The following is a 13,884-nucleotide window of genomic DNA, read 5'->3' as shown; positions in this document are numbered from 1 at the left end:
TAGTTGATATGGAAAATTACATTTTTTGTATATTGAAGATCATTTAAAGGATTGTCTTTTGGAAAACAAAATATTCATTAATTGCATTAAACTTTGCAAAAAAGTTCATTAATAGCATCGTAGTTTCAAAAAAGGACTTTTTCGTATTCTTTTTGCTAATCTATAAAAAATTTATTTTTATGTACATTAGAGCTCATTAATAGGATTTTTTTTGAAAACATTTTGTTAATGGAAAGTACATCTTCATTTTCTTTCGCATATAGATCATTTATGTAAAAAAAATATTTCGAATATGGACCATTTATGTATTTTTGTTCACAAGCGAACCATTTATGTAATATATAAATTTAAATATTAATTAGTAGGTCATTAATATGATAATTTTATAGGGAAGGTTTGTTTTTAGTATTGAAATTTGCAAAAAAAAAAAAAGTTTATTAACGGCATTGTACTTTAAAAAAATATTGTTTTGGAATATTTTTAGATGATATTGAAACGTTTCATATTTTCCAACATTGAAGCTCATTTGTAGGACAGTGTTTTGGAAACGAATTTCATTAATAGCGTTGAACTTTGCAAAAAAAAATCATTAATAGCATTGTACTTTTAAAAAATAACTTTTTTGGAATTCTTTAACTGTAGGTAGATTCCTTGAATGCATACTTGATGAACATATGTAGAAAAATCTATTTGGAAAAGGATAAAATCCTGATATGACAACCCGAACAAGTAAAAGAAAAACTCAGTTTTGACTAACCGAATTTATTCAAAATCTTTATTCATGTTAGTAGCTTACACAGCATTTAGATGCTCTCAAAATAGCATATGAAATAACTTCGAGATGTAATAAAGCTAAAATGTTATTTGATATGTTTTGTACTTTCTAATGATCATTACGAGGAAACATTTGAAAGATTTTTTTTACCAGAACGAATGTGATCAATATATAAAACAACGTTGCATATTCATAACCTAATGTTCTTAAGTTACTGTAATAAGGTTTTCCTGTAATATTTGATTGGCCCTAACCAACTATCCCATGCAAGTTAATGGGTTTATGTTGTTCTAAATGTGTTAAAATGCTTCACTTAGGTGTTACTCAACACATGGCCTGTGGACTATCCACATTGATTTCATGATTGAGAAGAACACATCACATCGACCAAGATCATACCATCAACCATATTAGTGACCCCCATTGAGATTAACAATGTAATTTGAGTAATCATCCAAAACAAACAATGAACTTTGAACTGTAATAAATCTAAAATCAATTCCTAAATTATACATCAAACTTCCAACGTTAAACCTTGAACATTTTCAATTAATGTTATCGAGTTGATATGCATTTGATTATTTAGGTATATCGTAAATTGTTTACCTCCCCCTGTTGAATTATGGCGTGAATGTACAGTTTTACGTTTAACAGTAAACATGAGGCTTTAGTTTGGTTGTCTAACTAATGATTTGGATGAGACAAAAGCATTTGATGAGTGGATTCTTAAAATTAGTGAAGGTAATACTGGTGGCCCTAATGATGGTGAAGTTGAAGTGAATTTCCAGAAGACGTTGTTCGCTCTATAGGTGACCATATTCATTCAATTGTATCCACCATTTATCCATCATTTGAAAACCATCTTGATGATCCATCATATTTTCAAGATAAAGCTATTTTGGTACCTACGAATCCGATGCTACCAATGACTACATTTTAGGATTGATGAAAGATGAAGGGAAAACATATATGAGTTCAAACTCTTTATGTGAGATAGAGTTACCAGATTTTTTTGAGAAATCAATCTACTCTTCAGTTGTGTTGAATGATTTTAAGGCGTCTAGAATTTCCAACCATAAACTTACACTAAAAATAGGTGTTCCAGTCATGTTACTTCGTAATATCGAACAAACCAAAGGACTATGCAATGGTACTAGGTTACATATTGTTAGGATTGGAAGACACGTTATTGAAGCTTGAATCATATATGCTAGATTCTTCAACGACACTACTTATATACCTTGCATGAAGTTAACTCCGTTTAATAAAAGAATCTCATTCCGTTTTTAGCGAAGACAATTCCCCATAGTTGTTTATTTTGTTATGGCCATTAACAAAAGTCAATGACAATAATTATCCAATGTTGGATTATACTTACGTAGGCCCGTCTTCACTCATTGTCAGTTATATGTTTTTTTGTTTCTCGTGTCACAAGTGAAAAATGATTTAAAGTACTCATATATGACGAGGGTCGTCCAACTAATAAAACAAAAAATTATGTCTACAAAGAGATCATTCAACGATTATAGATATTGAAGTGTTTCATTGTTTTTTTCAGACCTTTCAATGTTACCAATAATATCAAATATGTTTCTGTTACTTCATATTTTTTTATAGTGCCAACTTTTTTATACCTTTATATGTATATTTTTATATGTTCTCCGCGTTTTACGCGGGTCATAATCTAGTATTTGAAGCATTTTTTAAAAACACAGAGACTAATTCTGAAATTTGTCCTCAGCCTGCAACATTTTGAATAACACGGGGACCAGTTCCGAAATTTTGTCTTACTGTACTTTTGGTTAGCGTATTCAATGGGAATCCAAAGGAATTGGAATATAGATTATGTTACGTTAACGCACTACGCAGGGAAGGCAACTGGATTCCGTCAAAATGATTGATTTTATCATTTTTGGAGGTTGGATAAAGAACTTAAATTCCAGGCATGTTTTTTTATTTATTAAAATTACGAAATTATCCTTGAAAACTCTATCATATTAAACCACAAAAAGATCGTAGACATCCGCTTCACGGTCTACACCTAATTGATGACGATCACCCATGATTTGCACATTGCTCGATTTAATTATTTTCTCTAGTGGCAAAGATGTTCAACACGTTTCTCATTGTTTTCGCACTAACGATCTAAGCAAGGGCACTCCAACTTTATCTTTCTTGACATTTTTAATATTTTATTCAAGTTTACATGTTTATGCTTTATAAGTTTGTTAAAAATGTATTTCATTTCTTTCGAGCCTTACGCGTGCGTTGTGTTTTGAATCGTATTGATTTTCAATGGTTACGTTCAGAATTTAAATGTATGTAGCTAGCTATCTCTATAAATATTTATTTAATTTTGTATTTAAAATTTATTTGAGGTAATTATATACAAAACACATAATAATTTATAAAAACTCAATAAAGAGTAATTATGTCTTTTATCAACATTGTAAAGATAAGAAGGATAAGAACGATAAGCTTGAATATTTCAAATATAGTTTTAGTGATAATAGTTGTATTATCAGATCCATAAGAATAGGATCTTACAGTTGTAATCATATACTATAAATAATATCATAACCCTAAGGGGTAATTCAAGCCAAAATACTCTTTCTGACTTGGTATCAGAGCGACGATCCAAAGTCGAACCCTAAATTCTCACCCGGTTCTCTTGGTCTCTTTCCAGAGAATCTCTTTTTTCTTCACTCCCGTTTCACAATGTCAGCGCCGGTAAAATCTTCCACCATTGCTACCGCTATTTCCTGCAAACTAACCCGCACAAACTTCTTGCTATGGAAGGCTCAAGTGGTCCCCATCTTAAGGGGAGTCCAACTCTTTGGCCATCTCGACGGCACTACACCGGCGCCGCCAGTCACCATTGCCACGAGCACTAGCTCCACAGACAAGGAATCGGCTGAAAATCCAAAGCAATCTCCAAATCTTGAATACAACACATGGGTTATTCAGGACCAAGCAGTAATCAGAGGTCTACTTTCTTCCATGACCGAAGAGGTGCTTTCCCAATTAATTCGGTGTACAAACACTGCTCAGCAATTATGGTCAGCGCTGCATACTATGTTCTCTGCTCAACATCGCGGAAACTCAATCCAAATCCTCACAAAATTATCAACCACAAGGAAAGGAGATCTAAGCGCCGCTGAGTGTTAATAGAAAATGACGAGTTTTTCTGATACAATGGCAAACATTGGTCAACCAATGAATGATGAAGAAGTGATTGGTTACATGTTGCCAGGATTGGGCCCAAGTCACAGTGATTTATTCACTGCCATTACTGTGGTTAGCAACGAACGGAAAGTCACACTGCCAGAATTTTACTCATACCTGATTGCACATGAAGCTCAAGCCACCGTCATGGGAAGCACGGTGGAGTTCTCGTCCTTAGCAAACAACGTCACGCGTCAAGAAGCAAGCAATAACAATCCACCTCGTCGCAACTACAACAATTCTAATGGGTACACCAACACAGGTCACAGAGGCAACTACCGAGGAGGCTATCGGGGACTAGGCAGAGGTCGTGGTCGCAACAATGGAGGACCTCGCTGCCAAGTATGTGGTATACCAGGACACACAGCTCTTACCTGCAGAAGCCGATTCAATCATTCATACCAGGCAGAAGACTACCGTGGAGCAAACAGTGTGACACAAGCAGGTCATAATCAGGAATCAATTTGGTGGCTTGATTGTGGAGCCACATATCATTTGACTAGCGATCTAGATCGTCTTACTGTTGAAGACCGTTACCATGGGAAGGATCAAGTGCAAGTAGCAAATGGTGCAGGTTTGTCTATTTTCCATGTTGGTCATTCAATAATTCTTGGTTTAACTCGACCTCTCTATCTCAAAAATGTTCTACATGTCCCACATATTAATAAAAATTTGTTGTCTGCCCAAAGACTTGCTGCTGATAATCATGTATTTATTGAGCTTTACCCTAATGTTTTCTTTGTCAAGGACATAGCCACGAAGAAAATCCTTCTACTAGGTAGGAGCAAAGGAGGCCTCTACCAAATTCCTATCAGTCATTTTAAAAGTATTCCACAGCGTCAAGGTTTAGCAAGTGTCAAGGTCGCATTGTCTCAATAGCACCAACGGTTTGGTCACCCCACGTCAACGGTTGTCAAGACAATATTGCATTCAAATAAGTTAGGGTATTCGTCTAGTAATGAGTCTTTAGTCTGTGATGCGTGTCAACGCGCAGAGAGTCATCAATTGTCTTATAATAAATCTATTCGTGTCTCTACTTTTCCTCTTGAATTGATTCATACTGATGTTTGGGGACCAGTTCAGACATCTAGAAGTGGTTTCAAATATTATGTCAGTTTTTTGGATGATTATAATAGATACACTTGGGTCTATCTTATCAAAAATAAATATGATGTTGAACAAGTTTTTTATAACTTTCAGAATCATGTTGAAAGACTTTTAAATACTAAAATTCGCAGTATTCAATCAGACTGGGGTGGAGAGTATCAAAAACTACACCGATATTCCAAAAAGTCGGAATCTCTCATCGCGTGTCATGTCCTCATACTTCTCCCTAAAATGGAGTTGCCGAAAGGAAACATCGTCACATAGTCGAAACTAGACTTGCTCTCCTAGCACACTCATCCCTTCCTCTTCACTTCTGGGATGAAGCTTTCCTCACGACATGTTATTTAATCAACATGATGCCTTCTCGAACTATAGCCAATGTCAAACCCATTACATGATTGTTGAAAATTAATGCTGACTATTCGTTTCTTCGAGTCTTTGGTTGTGCTTGTTGGCCGAGTTTACGAAAATACAACACTCTTAAACTGAGTTTTAGGTCAACTATGTGTGTCTTCCTAGGTTATAGCTCCATTCATAAGGGGTACAAATGTCTAGATAGAAACATTGGTCGTCTATACATTTCACGCAATGTTGTTTTTGATGAAACTTGTTTTCCATATGCTTCCACTCATAATCCTACCAATAACTCTCCTAGGTCTGACCCAGTTTCGTTTCCTCAACATGAATTGGCAATTATTAATGATCACATGCGAAACTATGACTTATCTCTACTTTTAGCTAATGATTCTATTGCAGATACAACTCCATTCGCATCAGCTTCACATCCTGTGAGCGTTCTTGTTCCCACTGCAGCACCGGTATGTAATGAAACCATCAAACAACCATGCCCACAACCTTCACATGAATCGTCTCCCACACCCTCCACACCTGTAGATTTTGTGCACTTTGAGCCAGCCTCACCCTCTCCCACAGCTCACATTGCGGAGCCTGCCTCGCCAGCAACCATTTCATCTGGTTCGTCACCATCTATAGATATATAGTCATCCATACAAGTTACTCCACATGCATCTCCTCCCGGTATGACTACTCGCGCATGTGCAGGAAAGTTCTTCCCCAAACAATTCACTGATGGTACAGTTCCCCATGATCTATCAAAAACGGCCTTTGCTGCTGTTACCCCCACTTCTTATCGTGATGCAATGACTCACTCATCATGGAAGGCTGCAATGGAGTCAGAATTTGATGCCCTCAAATCTAACCACACATGGACTCTTGTTCCTAGACCTTCTGGTGTCAGTATTGTTGGGTGCAAGTGGATATTTAAATTGAAGCAACATCCTGATGGTACCATAGACAAGTACAAAGCTTGTCTTGTTGCATGGGGATTCACACAACAATATGGAATTTATTATCAAGACACTTTCAGTCCTGTTGTCAAACCAGCAACAATACGATTGGTGCTCTCACTTGCTGTTTCGTGTGGTTGGCATTGTAACATCCTGAAACGTAGGTAAAGTTATTTAACCCTTCTATTTTTCCAAAATTTTCAAGATAAGTCCCTTAAGTAAAATGTTAAACTTGTGAGTACGCTGCGCGTACTCGCACACTTGTTTTGGATGCGGACTCGCCTCGGTACGCTGGGCGTACTCAGGGTTACGCTAGGCGTAAAGTGTCCAGATGCAAACCCTAAATATGGGCTTGAGCACTATAAAAGGAATGCTATGGCTTCGACCTCAGCCTCCATTCCAGAGAGAAAAACCCTAATAGAAAGTCCCCTTTCGTTTTTAGCTAGTGTGTTGGTGTTCTAAGCTTCTAAGTGTCATTTCAAGGTGGTGGAAGGAAAGAAGAAGTCATTTTGGAGGCTAGAAGCTTGTGGGAAAGAGTAGATCCGAGCTTTTCAGAGGTTGGAGGTTCTTCCTGAGGTAAAAAGCTTAAAACTTGCCTTGTCATTTATGTTGTGTGCTTATTGGACCAATTTCTAGGGTTTTTGGTCCCAAGATGGAGACTTTATGAGCAAATGGTCTTCATTGGACTAGATCTATCATATTTCAGGACTATAAGTGTTGTATGTTCATAAAAATGCAATCTTGGACGTAAATATTGAGCCATGCATGAGATCTAGATCATTTGAGGAGGAAGGAAAGAGGTTTGAGGGTATATGGACCTTTACAGCCATGCAAAGGCTTAAAGGTTCCGACTTTATGGAATAAGAGGTTGTAAGAGAGTCAGATCTGGAAGTTGAAGGAGTGGCTTAACCATTTAAGACCATAATATATGAAATGGCTGAACTGGGACTTACGCTGGGCGTAACTCTCAGTATGCGCAACGTAAGGGGTTGAGGCCCCGATTGTGGTTCGCTGGCGTATGCCCCGCGTACAGAGAAGGTACGCGCCGCGTACTGCCTCCGTTGACTTTCGTTGACTTTTAGGGTTTTGGTCAACCCTTGGACTTTTGGGTCAGGGAGGGGTAAAATGGTCTTTTACCCTTCTGTGGAAATTGTAGGATGAGTTTAATCTAGCCTTTAAGAGCCGTTGTTTATTTGAGAGTATTGTTATGTGCTTAGGCGGGGGCTAGACCAGTGTGATTCGTGTACGAGACTATCCGAGATACCGAGGTGAGTCTTCTCACTATATTGTACCTGGAAGGGTACTTATGTGTGACCGGAAGGTCTTGTATGATATGATGTATGTGCTATATGCAGTTATATGATATGTATGTGCTATGTATGTTATGTGTGTTAAGGACCGGAAGGTTAAGATGATATTTATGTATGTGCTATATATGTTACGTATGGTAAGGACCGGAAGGTCAAGATGATATGGACCAGAAGGTTAAGAGGGTATGGACCGGAAGGTCGATAGGGGTAGGACCGGAAGGTCTACCGGAATTCGGGACGGAAGTCCCCTGAGACACTTGGATCGGAAGATCCCACAGAGTTATGGCCTGGAAAGGAATACGTGTGGTATGTGGTATTTTGAGGAAATCACTAAGCATTTATGCTTACAGTGTTGTGTTATGTGTTTCAGGTACTAGTAATGATCGCGGGAAGGCGCCAACATGATTAGTACACACACGAGGAGTTTTACACTTTATGATCTTGGGATGTAATGTTATGGGTTGTTATGTGATACAATAACACTTTTATAACTATTATGAATGAAAGTATGTTTTTAAAATGTGAAAAATTGTTTTGAAAATTTACATCGTTACAGGCATCTACGCCAATAGATGTCAACAATGCTTTTCTTCATGGTCTTTTAGAAGAAGACGTTTACATGCACCAACCCCTGGGTTTTGAAGACTCCACACATCCCAATTATGCGTGCAAGCTTCACAAAGCCTTATATGGACTTAAACAATCACCAAGATCTTGGTTCTCTCGTCTTCGTGACAAGCTATATTACCTTGGTTTTCATTCCTCTAAAGCTGATACTTCATTATTCATCCTTCGAACATCACATGTCTTTATTTACATGCTTGTTTATGTAGACGATATTGTTATTGTGGGATCTTCGAAGCTGGCTGTTGACAAACTTCTTCGTGCTCTGAGTTCTATGTTTCCAATTAAAGATCTCGACCGTCTCAATTTTTTCTTGGGAATTGAGGTGCTTCACAATTCAGGGGGAATTCATTTGCTACAGCAGAAGTATGCTTCTGATTTATTAAAGCGAGTTAACATGGAGAATTGCAAAGCAGTCTCAACTCCCATGTTAGTTACTGACAAACTATCAAAAGAATCAGGGACACCGCTTACTGAAGAGGATATTTTCAAGTATAGAAGCATGGTTGGAGGATTGCAATATCTTACTTTAACGCGACCTAATCTTTCCTTTGCTGTAAACAAAGTGTGTCAGTTTTTTGGTGAAGCCCACAAATGTTCATATGGAAGCCGTGAAGCGAATACTGCGATATGTCAAAGGGACTATTACTACAGGACTTCATATTCGAAAAGCACCCTCTACACTGTTTAGTGTTTTTACTGACACGGATTGGGCAGGATGCGTAGATTACAGACGATCGACGGGTGGTTTTGCAGTCTTCTTAGGTCCTAATTTGGTTTCGTGGAGCTCTCGTAAACAACCAACTGTGTCCCGATCAAGTACTGAAGCAGAGTACAAGGCTCTTGCTAATGGCACTGCAGAAGTAACCTGGATTCAATGCTGGAGAAGCTAAGACACAATCTGAACCTAGTGACGGTTAGGATTGAGGGGGAATGTAAAGATAAGAAGGATAAGAACGATTAGCTTGAATATTTCAAATATAGTTTTAGTGATAATAGTTGTATTATCAGATCCATAAGAATAGGATCTTACAGTTGTAATCATATACTATAAATAATATGATAACCCTGAGGGGTAATTCAAGCCAAAATACTCTTTCTGACTGACATTCCAAATTCGGTTTCATTTTCACTGACCAAACACGTCAAAGATCCAAATTCCCTCATATTTCGATTCTTTCAAGTTCAAACTCTCCAAAACATTTCGGCAGGCCCGACACAATACATGGGCGACTTGGGCTTAGGCCCAGGGCAACAAAATTTTAGGGGCATAAATAAGTCCAGCTATATGCATATATTATACATAAGAATGACCCAAAAAAATTAGCCGATGTTGTGATCTGTGTACGACACGAGAAAGAAAGCGAGGGAAAGAGAGGCGCCAAACAATTGATTGGTTATCAAATGCTCATCGAGCGACGAAACGTCCACTGACGCTAAAAATCCATGTGTTGCTGTTAATGGAGAAACCAATGCCTAGAAGACAAAATACGTCTCTGATAATAAAAAGAAAGAAGGTTTTTCACTTCCAGTTGATAAATCGATAATACATAGTTCTTAAATCTTAATTTCCTAATTATCAGTCGATACTAGTTATTGAGTCTCCAAGATATAGCAATTCTGATAACTGATTGGGTGTGATCTGATAACTGATTTGGGTGTAATCATTGGTTACTTCGATATATTAATTGTTTTAGAAACCAGACCTTCAATTTCCCCTCTATTTTTCTTTATCTTCTATTTCCGAAATCAGATTTGCGTAATTAGGTTGTTCAATTTTGAAAATTGTTTTATTTCTAATCTATTTTATTTCTGCTTTTCTAATTTGTTATATATTTGATTACAGTAAAAAAGAGTGAAAGTCTCAAAGACTTATTGGATTTGTGTATCTGATTTCTCCAATGTTTGACCTTCGATTTCTCTTCTATTTGCGCTTGATATAATCTGTTCCGAAAATCAAATTTGAGTAATAGGTAACTTTAATTTCTAAATCTGCTTTATTTCTTATCCATTTGATTTCTATTTATTTGATTTCTTCTATATTTGATTAAAGTAAAAAAGAATCAAAGTCCAAAAGACTAATTGGATTTGTTATTTGTGTATCTGTTTTCTCTAGTGTCTTACCTCCGATTTCTCATCTATTTGTGCTCGATATCTGCTATTCTAGAAATTAGATTTGTGTAGCAGTTCAATTTTGAAATCTGTTTTATTTCTTATCCATTTGATTTCTCCCTGTATGATTTCTTCTATATCTGATTAAAAGACATTTGATTTTTGTATCTGATTTCTCCTGTATTTGACCTCTGATTTCTCATAGATTTGTGCTCGATATTTGTTTCTTGAAATCAGATTTGGGTAAGTTTAATTCGATATCTTTTTATGTAGGTTTGTTTCAGAAATTTGTGGTTTCCTTTCTAAAGTTTTGTGTTCTTGTTTATGTCATGTAAAGCAGGAGCCATATTTCCCACTTCCTTTAATTTTGAATCTTATATTTGGACTTCTAGAGGAGCAAAAGTCTTATTACAAAGTTGAAGATCTTGAAATCATACTATGAAAATTTACTGCATTTTCTATTTTGTGTTCTTGGTTGTACTATTTGTTTGATAATTTACTGTGTTTTCTATTTTATAGTTCTTTTATGTATACCTTTTGTCTATCGTACGATGTGTGTGTGTTTGTGTATATATATATATATATATATATATATATATATATATATATATATATATATATATGTGTGTGTGTGTGTGTGTGTGTGTGTATATATATATATATATATATATATATATATATATATATATATATATATATATATATATATAAGGCCATAAAATTCTTACCTTACCCCCGGTAGTAAACAACAATGGACCGGCCCTGCATTTCGGAACCAAATATTTGCATTTCGAACACAAACACACACACAGAGGCATCAAAATAATTGATTTTCTAAAAATCGGGTTTGAAGAACACCAAACTTTTTGGTGTTATTACTCTTCATCGAGTTCTTCATTTCTTGTGTGGTTTTTTTGGTGGTCAAGAGCAAACCCATATTTACACACACAAACATTAAGAACACACAGTTAAAGATTCGATTTGTAGATTATTGAGTGGGTTTTTGGTGGTCACGAAAAAACTCATATTTAAACACACAGACACTAAGAACATATAGTTAAAGTCCGATTTTTTGGGGGGTTTCTTTGTATGGGTTTTCACTTAAGAACTCGTAGTTCTTCTTTTTTTGTTTCTTTCTATTTATGTCTGAAGAACTCATAACTCGATTCTTGTGTGGGTTTTGATATGTTACACAAAAATAAGTTTCCAAAAATTTTTATGAGGTTTGATGGATGGTGTTTAGGTTTATATGTAAACCATATTTTCATGTGTAACCCAAATGTTAGGACATCTCCAACCCCACTCTATAATCTACATCGAACTCAGTTTTACACTAAAATGCTCCAACCTCGCACTAAACCTAATACTATATATAGTGTTGGTGAATAGTGTAACACTAAATATAGTGTTATACTCTTCATCAACAATATATTTTACACTATAAAGTTGGATAAAATAGAATATACCTAGAATATTCTTTTTATTGTCAAATATATTGTAATGGGTTGGAGAGAATTTATTGGTTGCACCATCTTTTACACTATAATTATAAGTTTAGTGTAAAAGATAGTGTTAAGGATTGAAGATAGTTGTTGATGTTTTGTAGGTTTGATGAACGATTATATCTTTAGATATTGATCTTCTAAAGTGAAATCCCGAGAACCAAAATTCAGATCTATGATGTTCTTTTATAATCTAAAAACACAAATAGAGAGAAAACAAGAGAGCATTGAAAATAGTGAAGCGCGCGTTCATGTATATAAGTATATGTAACATCCGAAAATTACCGAGTAAAATTTTCATTTTAAATAAGTCAAAACCATTCATTCATTATCCCAAATGATGATCAGAATAAAAGTATTCTCAAACCATCAGAGTAAAATAATAAACAGTCAATGCGGGATAAATCTCAAGGGGATGCAATGTGATTTAGCCGGGCTCTTCCTTTTGAAACCAGATGTACCTGAAAAACATTTTAAACATCAACCGTAAGCATAAAGTTTAGTAAGTTTCCCCCAAAATACGACATACTATGCATACATATCAGCTCGAAGCTGTAATGGGTCTATTTCACCCCTGAGTCTATTTCAACTCAATCGACGTTTTTCAACCGAATAGGTCTATTTCAACCCTGAGTTTATTTCAACTCAATCAGTGTTTTTCAAATGATCGAGTCTGTTTCACCCTACATACATATAGCATACAGACATATCAACAAGAGTCACAAAGACAACAAGCACACTACACTATCTAGTGGGCTGACATTAGTGCCTTCGACCTAAAAGTACAATGAGAAGACTCACATGAACTACTCAACAGAAGCCTAACATCTTCCTCAGCAATAGAACAGCCAACCCACGCTTCCTAAAGTCAAACCGAGACTAGTCCTTAGTCAAATACTTAATTCTACCTAAGTTCAACCAAAAGTCAAACCGGTCAACAAGTCAACGGTTAAAGTAAACTCCAACTAACGCCCATGTCGTAGCCAACCCATGGCCACACCGTGGCCGCTCAATCTAGTCTCGATCAAAAACGGCTACCATGACACGACAAACATGCCACAACGCCGTGGTAGAATCCAGGCAAAATAGTCATAAATAAAATCGTCACCACGCCATGGTGAGCATCGTGCCACACCGTGGGCACATCCGGACAAAACAGACGTGATAAGTCTTGTCACAACATCATAGGCCTTCCTTGGCCACGCCGTGGTCTTCAGTTTGAAAGGATTTTTCTTCAATAAGAGCTTAATCCATAAGGACCAAAGCTAAAATCATCAGATCTGATTCATAATAGCTCCATAATGGATAAAGTTTCCAACTTTATCCATTAGGATGCTTTAAACCACAAAGATCTAGACTTTAAGTCTCAAAGGGACCCAAAAATGCATATTTCTCAACTTAAACCATTAAGTCCAAGTCTCCCACTTTCAGATCTGAATCAACAAGATGTCTAGATGGATAAAATTTCCAACTTTTTTCATAATAATATCACAATCTTTTATGATCTGAACTTTAATACACCAAAATGACCTAAAGGACCAAGATAACTTGCATGGCTAAGAGGGAAAGCAAATGATCATAACTTTCCTAGTCCATGAAGTCCAAGAAGCATTCCAAACTGATCAAAAGATGTAAGAGTCAACTCAACTCCAATATCACTCATAAAAAGGACCTAAAGTGCCAAAAATCACAAATGGAGAGATCTAAAGAACTAAAAAGCAAGATTGGAACTTTATACTCACAATAGTCTAGAAATGTAGTGCCTTTGTGAAACGTCTCAAAAATCAAAACATATTTAAACATTTCAAAAACAACTCATTTACTCAAAAAGTGTTTACATAGCCACTGTTTTCCAAAAAGATTATGTAAAATCAGATTCTCCCAAGATCCAACAACATAAAACCAAGGATGTGTATAGTCAT

Source organism: Lactuca serriola, chromosome 4 (assembly GCF_051521515.1).
Source record: "Lactuca serriola cultivar US96UC23 chromosome 4, Lser_US96UC23_V15, whole genome shotgun sequence".
Classification (NCBI taxonomy): Eukaryota; Viridiplantae; Streptophyta; class Magnoliopsida; order Asterales; family Asteraceae; genus Lactuca; species Lactuca serriola.
The sequence above is the reverse complement of the archived record's forward strand: the minus strand, read 5'-3'. Positions refer to the sequence as shown.